We start from the raw sequence: 14881 nt of genomic DNA, 5'->3' as shown, positions 1-14881 counted from the left end.
AGTGGCGCTAGAACCTCTCCGATATGGAAAATAGTTTCAATACCCAAATCAGTCTTTGATTCCATCCATTTAACAATGAATATTCCTAGAGAGATTCTGTCAGGAAATACCACTCATGAGTCCTCACGTTAGATGCCTGACATGGAGTGTAAGTAACAGTCCCTTTTGATCCAAAGGGGGGGGAAAAGCAATAGTATCAATGCTGTTAGCTGTGCCCTACTTAAAGTTACAACCTCCATTAAATGGAGCAAAATGGGAAGAGCAAATCGTTCTGAAGTAACCAATATCCTCCTCTGCTCCCCAAAATAATCTTCTACTAAATAACTGGCTACTTGGAACAGATTTGTAGAATGGTTCCAAGAAATTACTATAAACCACAAGTGATTATACATATCAGGAATCATTCAGGACAACCTGTCTTGGAGCCTGAGAACTATTAAATTAAAAGGCAGAATTTCAGAATGGAGTTATAACTTCCTCCACAGATGGCTCTAAGTATAGCAAACCTTCATGTAGCCTGTATTCTAAAGGCAACAGAGAATTACCTTCAGGCATGGATTCTCAGCTTAATATTACAGGTATTCACATCATGACCATTTTAATCCCTTGTTCTCAAACATCAAGGTCATCATCTTAATTGCTGTTTCCTTACCCGAAGGGTTTCTGAAGTTAGGAGCCTTACCCATCAAACTCTAATACTGTATGTTTAATAAATACAGTGATTTTGAGAGCCGTAGATGAGCTTACCCCAAAGAGGAGTTAAGTATTCCACAGGGCACAACATATAATCCGCTCTTTCTTCAGTATGAGAGAGAAATACTATTGCATAACTTGGATGTGAAATGGGCATTTAAAATGCACCTCTACAGAATAGAGCAGCCTAGAAAAGCAATCACAAGCCCTTTTTTGAGACACATAGAGAACAAAAGGCTCACATGCATATTTAGCTGCGTCAGGGAAGTATACAAGACCAAAAGCTGTCTCTGCATGAGGGACTTTGAGCATTCTGTTCCAGATGAGCTATAACATCATGGGTAGAAAAATCTACAAAGCGTTTTGTTTAGTATATGTTTAGCCTCCGGTCATCTGCTAGTTCAGCCTTTGTCAGAAAGTACTTATTGTTGTGGTACTGAAGTAACCTGCTTCCCTGTTTCACTTGTATTTTTTTCACAACTTCTTACTTTGCACAAATAATATATCAGCAGACATATTCTCTTACGAGGGAAAAAACTACTGCTTAGTTCTTCAAAGTATTTTCCCCGTTCACACCAGCATCACATTGATCTTGCCTAGATCATCCAAGAGATAATCTCTTCTAAGGATTTTGGTGATTGTGTTGGTGGTGAATGATACATATAGTTGAGTGTCATCTACATATTGTTGGGAGCTGAGCCAATGGCAGCTCTCTCATGTGGTCTCATGTAAATATTGAAAGGGGGAGGTAGGGTACATATTGATCCATAGGCACCAACTCCATGGGTGCTCCGGGCTGGAGCATCCATGGAAAAAAAATAATGGGTGCTTAACACCCACCAGACGATCAGCTGTTGGCAGCCAATCAGGTATTGCATGCAATTAGCTCTCTCTATCTGGCCAATCAGGCAGCTTCATGCCAAAAGCTATCTTCAGCTGTTTTGGCCAGAAGCCAGGTTCCCAGCATGTGTAGTGGCTGCAGTTCCCAGCCTGGCTCTGACTGCAGACAGGTGAGTGTTTTCCCAGGGCAGAGAGAGCTGGGCTGGTGCAAGCACAGACACAGGCAGCTTCTAGGCTGGCCTCGGGATTGAGGAGAGACAGCTTGGGGAGGCCGGCAGCTTCTTGCCTGGCCGCAGGAGGTTGTGGGGAGACAGCCTGCATGGGCCAGCAGCTTCTCAGCTGGCCTCAGGAGGCTGGAACTGGGGAGAGGAGATAGGCAAACAGCTATGCAGATGCAGTGTCTGACACCCCTCTTTGGTATGAAGACCTCAAAATCCAAACTTCCCTCCATCCTGAGACCCGTCCTGAACCTCCCAAGCCACCCCAGTCGCTTATGCACGCTCCTACAATTTACCCCCGCAGGCATTCTGGATTATTGTTTCACTCTTGGGGGACCACATGACATTAAAGCAAGGAACACAAGTTCCTTTGCAAAGCTTCAGACACACACACACACATGCACCTTACCCAGACAGCACAAGGGTTAGAACTAGGCAAAACAAAGCATCTGAATACAGTCCCCCTTATTTTCACCCCTGTTGTGAGTCTCTGGGTTTGGTTCAAGTCTTGAAGGGAGGCCAGGTCCCTCCTGCCTCCATTCTTTCTGCTGAGACTTCTGGTTCTGGCAATGACATTGCTCTCTTTGCTTAAAGAGCATGCCATTTTTAGAAACAGTGACAATTTTTAATTGGTCCTGTCCTTCTGCTAGGATTTCCATCCTGCAACCCTGTATGGGATTGCTGGCAAGAGTTGTTAGAAGTCAAGAGATCTGCCTCTAACTCCAGGGTAGAGTGAATCAATGTTGATGACTTGTTGGCCATCGTTCAGTTTCCAGACTTAGCCTGTTTTCTGCTACAAATATGGACGTTAAATCAACTCCAAAAGTTACAAGTAAATGCCAGAAAACAGAGGAATTCATGTTTGGACACAGACATGTTCCCCAAACTGCCCCAATGCATGTTCTTTGAGCTTCATTAAAACACTATTTTTTAGTATTTATTTATTAGTGTTCAGAATATTTCATACCATTCTAAGTAATTAAATTATGTACCAACAAAACAAACACAAACATCTATTAATGACATGTTGTAGGATCACACTTTGTGTTTTGGCCCTCACAGAGATACTTAAAAGACAAAGATGAAACCCCAACCAAGATGAAGTACAGCTCTTCAGGCTTGGCTGGCTGGCTGGGGCTGGGGAGAGAAGGGCAGGATGGCAGCTTCTCAGCTCAGAGGAAGGGACCTAGGGGGAGGGGGCAGGAAGGGGAGGAGTGGGGGTGGGGCCTCTGGAGAGGAGGCTGAGCCAGAATGGGGCACCTCCTGGCAAAACCAAAAGTCAGCACCTATGTATTGATCCCTATGGAACCCCATAAATGAGGGCATTCAAAGAGAAGAGCAATCTCTGAGTTCTATTGCACTGGAATGATTAGAGGCACTGTAGTGTTGTCCTGTCTACTCTGTGTCATGTAGATGGTTTGTGTCTTATGGTCTAATGCAATGGTTTTCAAACTTGGGGGGGATACACAAAAAAAATCTTGTAATGGCAGACAACACCTCTTACAGGCCTTTTTTTCTGTTCTAGTAGGTATTTTATGCCCTATCTCATACGATAGTATGTGGTAGACTGCATGTATCAAAAAGCTGCACAGAGGTCTAGTCACATGAGCATGCAGATCTCATCTATATCCATAGCTATAAGGAGGCCATCTGTCACGAGGGCTATCTCTTTGCTATGCCTTGGTCTGAAGCCTGAATGAGATGTGGCCTGGATATTGGTTGATGTCACATTGTTGAAGTTTGGAGACAGAGAGGCCAGTAGGAGACAGGAGGTATTTAGAGAGCCCATTATTTGCTTTGCAGACAGCTGTCAGTGGTCTCTCAAAAGTAAACAGGAATACTTTTAAAAATTATTTAGCTCACAGGTAACAGTCGAACCTGTAAAAATCTAGTCACAATGAGATGCCATTGTTTTCACTACCCAACTTCACCTTGTTTATTGAAGGTTTGACCTTTCACTTTGAATTTCCTGGCTTTTGTGAATTTAGGCAAGACCCTGACATTTTATTAAAGATAGCTTTTGTTCAGAGAACTCTTTCTAACATTGTGGGTTTTAAAACTGTTGGTTTTGAATATTTTAAGGGCCTCTGGTGGCATAAGAACCTATTAACTGCTTTCGAAATCTGGCCGTGTTACCAGCTGTTGATAGGTCTGCTTACATCTCCTTTCAGTATTTTTTGTGAACAACTGATCAAATTAGATTCGTCACTCTTGGCTTGTGGTGATTTGAAATTGAAATGGAATATATTAAAGCAGCCAACCACACTGATTACATTGCAAGCCTCATTTAATTTCATACATTCACACATTATGGTGAAACGCAGGTTTTTTTAATGCATGATTGTGACTGTACCTTGAGCTACTCCAAAGGTCATCTGTAATCGGTGCATAATTTGTTAGTGTGAGATATCTGATTTATGAAAGCACGCTCCACTGTACTATGTGTACAATAAATATATAGAGAGCAAAAAAAGTCAAATATGCTAGAATTGTAGTGTTCTATGATATCTTTTTATCCCATTATTCAATAGACCACTGCATTAAAATCTCAGTCTATAGTTGGACAGTTGTCTTTCTCTAATAACTAAGATGCCCATATTCAGATTCTATAGCATGAAGATTAAACTAAATGCTCTGAAGAGGGCAAGTTATTGTTATGAAGGTGTTGCCAACATAGTATGCTGCTGTTTCTTCTGCCCAAGTTATTGGAAGAATGAAATAACGTTTATGTTTAGCTAACTAATAATACAGTGTATCTACAATCTAACATTATTACATAAAAATAATAGGAAAATATACATGTTCCATTTTATAGTGGCATTTATTGAACAGAAGAATGGCCATACTGGGTCAGACCAAATGTCCATCCAGCCCAGTGTCCTGTCAACCAACAGTGGCCAATGAATTTATCCAGTTCTCTTTTAAACGCTGTTATAGTCCTAGCCTTCACAAATTCCTCGGGCAAGGAGGGTTTTTTTGTGTTTTGCAATTGGGTAATCTGTTTAAATAAATCTTGTTTCCTCTTTTAAACTTTTAGCCCTTCAACTGGTGTCATGTTTATTGGTAGAAATAGCTGCTTTCCATACTTAGGGAATTTTAAAATGTCCTTTTTTATTACTTTTAATATTTTTCCATAAAAATGTATACTTACCAAGAAAAGAAAGGAAAGGTAATTAGTATATGTTGGTACAATTCCATGGAAAAACTTCATTCCTAAGCCCGCAATAGAAAGATAGCATTCTTGATTTAAAGTTTTTTATTTTGTTATATTAATTGGCACTTCTCCCTAAGCTTAGAAATGCTGTGTAGTTAAGAGTTAATAGTTCAGTGAAAATGCAGACAAACTAAATTTTTATATGCACTCTCCCTTTATAAAACTTTGAAAATAAGAGTCCCAGTTATTGTTAGTTTTTTGCTAAAGTGCAAATGTCTTAAAATATAATTAATATACAAAACAGTTACCAATAAAATATTTTGGCATTGTAAAGTTATATTAGTTACATTAGTAAAGTTAGGATGATATTTTTTAGCAAAAGCTACTGAAAAGAAAAAAAGCTATTCATTTGCAGTAACTTTTGAAAACATGAGTAGTTCAATGTGAATTTTTGTGTTAGTATTGGAAAAAATACTACACAACTTGGAATGATTGGAACAATAATTATTTGTTATTTATATACAGCAAATGTGAATACCTATTCCTGACTCTTGAGGATATTTTAAAATAAAATGTATTATATGCACAACTAGCTCAATTTCTTCCAACCCCTGCCCCCCAATTCCAAGTTGAATGATCTTTGCAAATAGATATTGAAAAATCCTCCCAGCCCACTTATTACCCTTCTACTTCTCTAGCCTCTCCAAAAGTCAGAGAGTATAGATCTTTGTAGCATGCCCTAAAGATCAACAGATTTGGGCTCTTTAGGACCAAAGTAGTGAGTGAGCACCAAAGTCTAGGGGCTCAGCCATCAGCTCCTTCTCTCACACATATATATGGCCAGGAGGATGCAGCCACTTACTGTAGATACATACCTGTGACTGTCACCTCAGTAAGACAATTGCATTGAGTTTTATGCAAAGAATTCAGCAGTTGGAAGGAAAAATAAGTAGTCCCTCAAACCTCCCCCCAAAATTGAGAAATCTAGGAGATATAAAACGAGATGCACTATGCACCATATTTCCTTGTCACCACCACCCCTTCGTCAGCTTCAGCTCTCATGAAGCACCTCAGCTCCGTTTTTAATTGAAATATTTTGATTTTTAGCCAAAATATTTAACAAAAAGTTGATTTTTTCACAGAAAAAAGTGTTTTCTTATCAGCCCTAGACTAAACATTTTGTCACAGGGTGCTGCTATACTACAGCTATAGCTGGACTTCCAAAATCTGCCAATATGGAGGTTGAAAGGGAAATGATCAACAGGCTATTTAAGGAAATTTTAATCTTATCTACGTTTGTAGATCTTGCACATCGCTACAACATCTGAGCATCTCTCAGAATCTGGACGCTTCCATGAAGAATGCATATGCATCCCATAGGTATTTCAGAGATGTGAAGAAATAACTTTCACCAGGGCTGCCCAGAGGGGGGTGCAAGTGGGGCAATTTGCCCTGGGCCCCGCAGCGGCTCCCACGAGAGTTTTTCAGGGCCCCTAGAGCGGTGTCCTTCATTCGCTCCGGGGGCCCCGGAAAACTCTCGCAGGGCCCAGGCCCCTGGAATTTCTTCCACTCTGGGTCTTTGGCAGCGGGGGGTCCTTCCGCTCCGGGGTAGAAGGACCCCCTGCCACAGAATTACCGCTGAAGCGGGACCCGCCACTGAAGTGCTGGGTCTTCTGCAGTAATTCAGCAGCGGGGGGCCCCGCCGCAGGTCTTCGGAGCACTTCGGTGGAGGATCCCTGAGCGGAAGGACCCCCCGTCACCAAATTACCGCCGAAGCAGGGAACCCCCACCGCCAAAGACCCCGGGTCCCCTGAATCCTCTGGCCGGCCCTGACTTTCACTAGTTCAATGAGCAAAAAAACTTACTACATTAAACATCTAGAAGTCCCTATGAAAGATAGTCTGTCCCTAGGACATGAATTCAGTTAGCTAAGAACAGTTCCCATTGCCAGCACAGGGAAGAGTAGTCAACAGCATCAGTTCCAGTTCTGCATCAGTATCTAAATGTCATAATATCAGATTCTGAAATTTGGCAAAACTATCAAAACCTTCATATCAAAGCAGAATCGCAACCTGATCCTTGAGGCTCTACCTTCACCCCCAACAAACACATGTTCCCCTCCTAAATTCAGTGAGTCCATATTTTCTCTTTCTCTAAATGTGATCCTAGTTGCTATCAGTTCTGTGAGACGGGTTTAAGAAATTATAACTCTGTTGATTGTGGAAGTATATGGTATTTTCTGTTAGGACAAGATAACAGTTGTGTCCTCATCCTAAAACTTTTAACCAAGCACAAATTAACTTTTCTTCCTTCAATTTGGCCAAATCGAAAGCACCCACAAGAAAAGATTTGGTAGAAGCATGATGTCTATAGTCCACAGTTTTGCTGTTTTCTTTCCATGTTGCAGAGGTGCTATATCATACAAACTTTTTACAGTATAATAGATTAGATGCTACTTCTCTGAAGCTAACAGGTCTGTAAGCAAACCAGTCCATAACAGCATTAAAAAGCCATTCCACAAGATTTCTGATTATTTCTTGGGTAGAGAGGGCATCTTGTTGTGGGGGAAGAAGTATTCAATGGTGGAGTCTGGTCCTCAGTTTCTACCATCAGCAGGTACTCCAAGATGAATCTACAGATCCCAGCAAACATCTCTTTTGGTAGATGGGCATTCCATTCATTGAGCCTTAAATAATTATTTCAGTAAGGTTATACATGTGTCTCCTAGGCCTAATGTATGCCTTTTTTCCCTTTTCCATCCCTATGCCTTAACAATTAGTAGAGTTTATTATAAAAGAGAACTGAATATTTCTTACCTGCTAATATCTTTGCTTTGATTAATGTCTACCCTTTTGCAGCCTGCTATGTTCATTATCTTTATCATAAAGCATCTGGCTGCCTATTTTAGCCCTTTGTGTTTTTAGGGTAGTGTATTCAGTTAACATCGAACTTTCTCAGTAGTAAAATTAGTTTACTATTGAGCTCAAACTTTTTGTGTCAAGTTCTTGTTTCAGCTTTGGAAGTACTCTTTTGGTGATTTGCAAGGTGGATATTGCCGATATATCCATGTCCTCTTAAACTAAGTTCTAAAACTACTTCTGTTTTGTGCATAACAGAAGGCAACCCTACAGTGAAGATTTGGGTTAGTGAAGTTTTTAACTGAAGAAAGAAAATTAGCTAGTAAGAATTTTCTTTTACACACCTAAGGTTTATTTATCTGAGTGCTCTCACTAAGTGTATGTTGTGGACCACTAACACACCCTGGGGAATATAAATGTCATTAGTGTCCCTCACTAATTTAAAAAACACTAAATAATTCAATATAGTTATCAACTGCTTTTGTGTGTGTGTGCACTATATCATGAAACATATTCCCTACCCCCACTTTGAAAAATATATAAAAGGAGAAGGGAAAATATTTGGGGAAAGATTGTAAACACCTTTTCTCTTCCATTTTGAATGCATTTCTTGCTCTCTTTTTAACCTTTCTTAGCTGCATGAACCTTTTGGACTCCTTCCTCCTATCTCCCCTGGGTACTGCTGCTGCTTTCTTCAGCAGTGTTGTGTGATCAGATGGACAGCTTGTAATGTATTCTTTCCTTTGCAAAAGGGAAATACAGCTCCACTTAAACTCGTACTTATAGAAAAGACAGCAGAGAGTAGCCTTTCTGGCCACACAGAACAGTTGAAAGCAGCGGCTAGGCTCACAGGGCACTTTAAAGCTGGTTTTTTATTTCCTGTGGAGCATGGGGCCGCCTGGTTCATTAGCTCTCTGTGGGCAGTCATGTTGCTTTCTAATCTAAATTTTTATTTAATCAGTGGCACTAGGAATTTGACTAGCTCTGTGTTGCTATTTAAATAATATGTATATTAAAGTGACTTGTCTACTTGTGGAGAGTTGGGCCAGACAGTTAAGCTGAAGTTTGAAGGCTGAAGCTGAAGGCAATTGATGATCATATGCCCTACAAAGTGTGTTGATCTCTGCACCTTAAATTCATTATTCTGTATGACTGGCTACCATCTAGGATGGTTTAAGGTTTCATTACTCCTGATTTTTTTAAGCAAACATGAAAGAGAAGCAGCCAAAAATGGATTTGCTCAGATGCTGGGGCAGGAAAGCACAAATGAAAGCAGGATTGGTAGTGGAGCCTTCTTGAAGTTGTACTTTAGCATTTAAAAATCAAATTGGGAGGCATGAACAGTTCTAAGCTCAGCACATATATTTATATTTTAGATTTATACTGTATATTAAAAACTGCTTATCCAGGGCCTGGGATCGCTTCTCCATGCATTAAAAATATAATCCTACCAGTACAAACAACAGTTCAACCCAACAGTCTCTGCAAAACAAGGAAGGGGAAAACCCACTCCATCTACTAATATCAGTCCTCAGTACTCCAATCGCAGTTCTTTGTGCATCCCTCTCTCCTCAGAATCCTGGGACAAGAGATGGGATTTGCAGCATGTCATGAAGACCAATAGATTTTGAGTCACTGTAGATGGAGAATGCCAAAATTCAGAGCCCCTCACTAGCAACACCTTCTCTTTTAAACTGAGGAGTCTTCAGCTTGAGAACCTCCACGGATCAAAACTGCAGCACTATTACATTACTATTTCTCAAGTAAGCAGGTTCTATACCATATGAAAATATGGTCTCCATCAAACAAAAATGGGAGAGGTAGGAAAAACAGCAGGGTAAGGGAGAACATGGAATTCTCCCCTTTCCATGAAAAGGCCAGATTCACATAATTACTTATTATTTATATTAAATACTGTTTAGAGGGCCCCAGCCTTGTGCTAGATACTGTACAAGCATGCTAGCGACCATTCCTGCCCCAAGGAGCTCATACTGGAAGCAGGACCGGCTCTACAGTTTTTGCCGACCCAAGCAGCGCACCGAATTGCTGCCATGGAGGACGGGGGCAGTCCATGTGCCCTTAGGGTGGCAGGCACGTTTCCTCAGCGGCAGCTTCTATGTTTAGCCGAAGCTGCTGTGGACAGCTAAATATAGAAGCTGCTGCCAAATTGCCGCCACCGCGGAAACGTGCCTGCCGCCCTAAAGGCACACTGACTGCCCCCGCCGTCCACAGTGGCAATTTGGCAAAACAACAGGGACTGCTGCCCCTTGAAGATTGCCACCCCAAGCACCAGCTTGGAATGCTGGTGCCTGGAGCCGGCCCTGACTGGAAGACAGATAAAAGGTGCGGAAAAGGGAAATGTTGTCAAGCCCAGTTTATTGATGGGGATCTGAAGCTCAGATAAATTAAGTGATTTACCTAAGGTCAGACAGGAAATCTTTGACAATGCTGGGAACTGAACACATCTTCAGAATCCAGGTCTAGTGCTCTGATAACTACAAAACTGTCCTTACTTGTTGGAAACTCCACTCCATTCCCTTTGTGCTCGTCAGATCATACAAATGGAGCAGCATCCCCCCAGCTAGAGGTTCTCTCAGTGTCACGTGCATTTGCAGCAAATTAATTTTTATTAATAATTTTGTCGTACTCTTAATCCAGTGCCATCAACAGATAGTTTATTTTCTTCCAATTTACTTCTGTGAGATTAGTGCACTCCTTGACTTTGATCTATTTTGTGAGTTCATGCCTATTTGAACCTGGTTTTTAAGCCAAATGTTTCTCATTATGAAGGGTCTTTTATAAAAGGGAATATTTCCTAATATTGGCAAGTTTTTGTAGAATGTATATGCACATTCACAAACTGAACTACCACCACTCTTACTAAATCTTTCTTCACATCAATATGCATCATTGTGAGAATACAAGACATTAAATATATTAGGCTCCAAAGAGTAGCTGAGGCTATAGTATGTGAGCTGAAATACCTCTGCACAAATGGCCATCTAAGGAAAAAAGTGGTAGCCTTTCTAAAAACTCTCTTGGGTAAGTCACACTCTTCACCTTATTTTTGTGATTTCATTAATTAGACCAAAGGAAAAGCAAATGGTTTATGACAAAACATTCATGAAGATTTTGAAACTCTGTACATAAAATGTTTGTAAATGAGTGCCTTGAGGAGCAAGTTATATATCATGGGAAAATGAAAGTCTCTCTGACTCTGCCATGGTAATCATTTCCTCTCTCCTTCCCATTTTTCCTAAGCAAATACACTCTGGCTACTCTTCAGTGGTGATGTGTATAGAGGATATCCTCCAAAAAGAGATTGGCAGCTTTAATTTGTTTGATATGTGTAATCACAGTCCATGTTAAATTCAAAATGCTTGTCCAATCAAGGATTCAATATAGAAAAGAGGCAATAACAAGCATGCTGTACACTGTAATAAAGAAATATGTTGATTGAAAACAGTTTGTATATTTTGGAAATGATAGGGAATGTAATTGGTAAGAAAGAAAAGGATAGGGCTTCATAAGTAATAGGAAATAGAGCATATTTTTTCACGGATAATGCTAACTCAATTTAACAATATTCTGGTGTTGTATTTTCATGTTCAGTAAAATAGGCTTGGTGGGATCCTCCACTATCACTCTAAATTTCATGATTAATGGAATAACCTCTTCATTTTGATGGAGACAACTTTAATATGTTGAATTTCAGCCATAATGATTCATATTTTTTCCAGCCCTTAAGAACTGCTGAAGATGACTACCAGATCCTTTCCTATCTTCTCAATCAAACATGGCTTAAAACACTTAGATATTTGAGTGTCTGTATAATATTCCAGCATCTATTTTTCAGGGTGTAAGATGAAAGAGGAGTTGGCACGGAAGTCAACTCCAGCATGTTTTATACACTCATTTATGTTTAGAACTGGTTATAATTAAAGTCCAAGACCTGTTAAAACAACTCCCCCTCCATCTGCCCTACACCTCCACTATTGTGCATATCGCTTACCCTTTTTATTGCACTTCACTTGCAAGACCACTTTTATAATTAGGGGGTAGTAAATACTTGGATAGACCTTTAGCATATAGTAATATATGTGCAATCTTGCAACACTGTTTAGCTTTAAAATAGAATGAGCTTTTGCAAGAGGCTAGAATATGTCTTAAATTTCTCAGGACTAAATTAGTGATCTCATTTCTTGAGCACATATAAAAAAAATTAAAACTACAAAAACTTTATTAGGACATTAGTTAAAGAATGTCTTAAATGGACATGCAAGTACAGCCATTTAGGCAATAATTGTTACATTACCTTAGAACTCTTATCATCTAGGAGGAAGAAGTACTTGACAGTCAAAAGCAAGAAAATCTACTAGAAATGCATTATCACCTTGTTGTGGGAAGGATTCACTTACTACTATAAGTGTCTCAAGCTTTAACTTATCCTTTTGTATTGAAATACTGTAGTGCACACTGAGTTATATGAGATTATCCAATATTTAGCATCTAGGCATAGTTTGGTATGTGAAAGACAATGTGTCAGATTGGATTTTCATTCTAATTCAGAATGTTCGTGTCTGATCATATTAAATTTAGTTCTGTGAAGTGTTTCACTTTTAAATGTTCTATTCTGGGGTCCTTTTCCTTACTTAAAGTTGTAGTATTAAAAATGTGAAAGTCTCTAAAATCCACAATTAAAATACTTCCTGGATCCCAATAAACTAAAATACGCATCATTAGAGCTATTATACTCTGTTCAATAAATATGTAGGTAGGGATTTTATAATTTGTCTTATAAAACACAAATAATTGACCCCGTTTCCTAAATATATTGTGTATACATGCAACATGCTGAGATGTAGTGCAGATTTAACAAAAGAAACTTTATGCAAAAATATGAAATGTCTTCTAAATTGTTCCAGTATTCTAGATAAATACATATTTGGAGGTCTTTTAATTATATTTCTTTACTGCACATAATACTGTATTTTGGACTGTACCTACATAAGGACAAGAACTAGCTTAAGAATTAGGGATTTTTTTAAAGTTTCTTTTGGAGTGGGCTATGTTCAGATGAACATTGGATCCATGATACAAACTATTGTCATGATACATTTTTGTATTTGCAGATTTTTGATAAAGTAGTTCAAAAGTGTATTTTCATGTATGAAGTCAGGTTTTCCCAAACTTTTTTTCAAAATGTCACTTCCACCAGCAATTGTACTGAAATTTTACCTTTGGACAAGTTGCAAATTCTGAACTATTATACACTGGGATATTGATAGTCTGAGACAGTCACGTAACCCTATTGGCCTAACATAGTGAAATCTCAGCAGAGGGTAGCTGTGATGCAGTAACAGATTTAGAGCGAAGTAACCTCTTTTTGAGACATTTCAATCTATTACACACATGAGGGCACGTTGACATCAGTGGAGCTATGACAGTTTACACCAGCTGCTGCTCCTTAGTGCAGTATTTGGAGTTTCTTTCCTTGTGTTTCTAGGTTTGACAGCTGCACTGCCCACAAATCAAGTTGGAAAATTACATACTTTTAGATATTCCAGGAGCCACTCGAAGATTTCTGTCTTACTAGGAACTTTATGAATTCTATAGGCTTTAGCAAATGCTTATTTTGTGGAGAGGAGATACCGTTTAGTGTTCTGAGTAAAAACTTTTAAAAATGGAGATGAAGGATATAAATTGTAAAATATAAAGTAATTTTCATCTGCATTAATTTGTTTCCTATAGCTATTATAGCTAGAGTATTGCTGTTGGTTGAGAAAGCATCATGTGAGCTAAAGACAAAAAGATATTTTAAAGGGTATAATAAAACACCACAGACTGGAGATTTCTACCCAAGGTGTAATAGTTTCCTTATAAACTAAGCGTGAATTACAACATGCAGTAATGCCCTTAGCCTAAACCTCTGAATATTATTGCCTACTATCAGTCACTCTGTTCGTTATAAGCCTCAATTCTAGACAATATATAAAAAGAGATACTAAAAAGCATGCCTAGTAAATATCAATTTCCCTTCCGCTCACTCTCTTTTTTTCTGCACTACCCTGGAAAGCTAGAAATACTTCCACTGTGCATTTTGGTCTTTACAGTCTCTACGCTTAAATGATGGACAACAAGTTAACAACATAAAATGGGTGTTGATAGTTCTCAAAAATGAAATAATGTTTAATGTAACCTCCAGTTTCTCTCTGAACTTTGACCATACAATAGAAAACCTTAAGAGGAGGGGAGCAGTACTGTCAAGCACAGAATTACAAAGAAAAAAAATTAATCTAAATAGTGAAGAAGTCTAGGTTCTCTTGCATGATATTTAGCCACAGTGGTAAGGAGAAGGATGTTTCTTTCTTTGTGTAATGTGAAGTAGTTACAATAAACACAAGATTTCCAAATCTCAGAGGACTCTCTTGACAGTTGCTTGATAACAGCTTTTTTCACTCCATAGTTTTGACAGTTTGTGTGTGTTGCCATATCTAGTGTAAACTAAAACATCACTGTCATTCTGTTTTTCTTTTGTATGTGGCTTCCTTTTCTTCTTTTTTTGCATCTTTAGGATAATGAAAAAGATGGGTTTTTCATTTGTTGACTGTAGTAACGCAAGTTATTGGGAGATTAGCATTTGTTTGTAAGTTTTGAAAGACTCAAGTTGACAGAAGAGAACTGCTTTAATTTTTTCATATTGCTTCTTTAAAAGTATAAGGAGGGTGTTTAAGTTTTTACTTACCTTTTGATGTACATCAGTTTGTATATGCATGTGTGTCTATAATATGAAAACACAGTACATAGCTAAAATAACCTGTCATTTCATGTTATTTACATTTTTACTTTTTTATTAATAAAGAAAATCCATGAAATTGCAGCACATACGAAGACTCTTTCTCCCCCCACTTGCACGGGTGCCCCTAATATAGCCTAACCAAAAGAAAGCTGAGGGGAGATATGATTGCTCTTGATAAATACATCAGAGGGATAAATACCAGGGAGGGAGAGGAATTATTTAAGCTCAGTACCAGTGTGGACACAAGAACAAATGGATATAAACTGGCCATCAGGAAGTTTAGACTTGAAATTAGATGAAGGTTTCTAACCATCAGAGG

At 39.0% G+C, this 14881-nt stretch overlaps 1 protein-coding gene across 3 annotated transcripts in view; it reads left to right on the top strand.

The window, feature by feature from the left end:
* The window catches only part of POLA1 (DNA polymerase alpha 1, catalytic subunit), a 360332-nt gene that overhangs the window by 329588 nt on the left and 15863 nt on the right, over nt 1–14881 (top strand). The window lies entirely within an intron of this gene.

This window comes from Chelonoidis abingdonii, chromosome 1 (genome assembly GCF_003597395.2).
Source record: "Chelonoidis abingdonii isolate Lonesome George chromosome 1, CheloAbing_2.0, whole genome shotgun sequence".
NCBI classification, from domain to species: Eukaryota; Metazoa; Chordata; order Testudines; family Testudinidae; genus Chelonoidis; species Chelonoidis abingdonii.
Note: the sequence above shows the minus strand (reverse complement) of the source record. Positions and strands in the feature narration are given on the sequence as shown.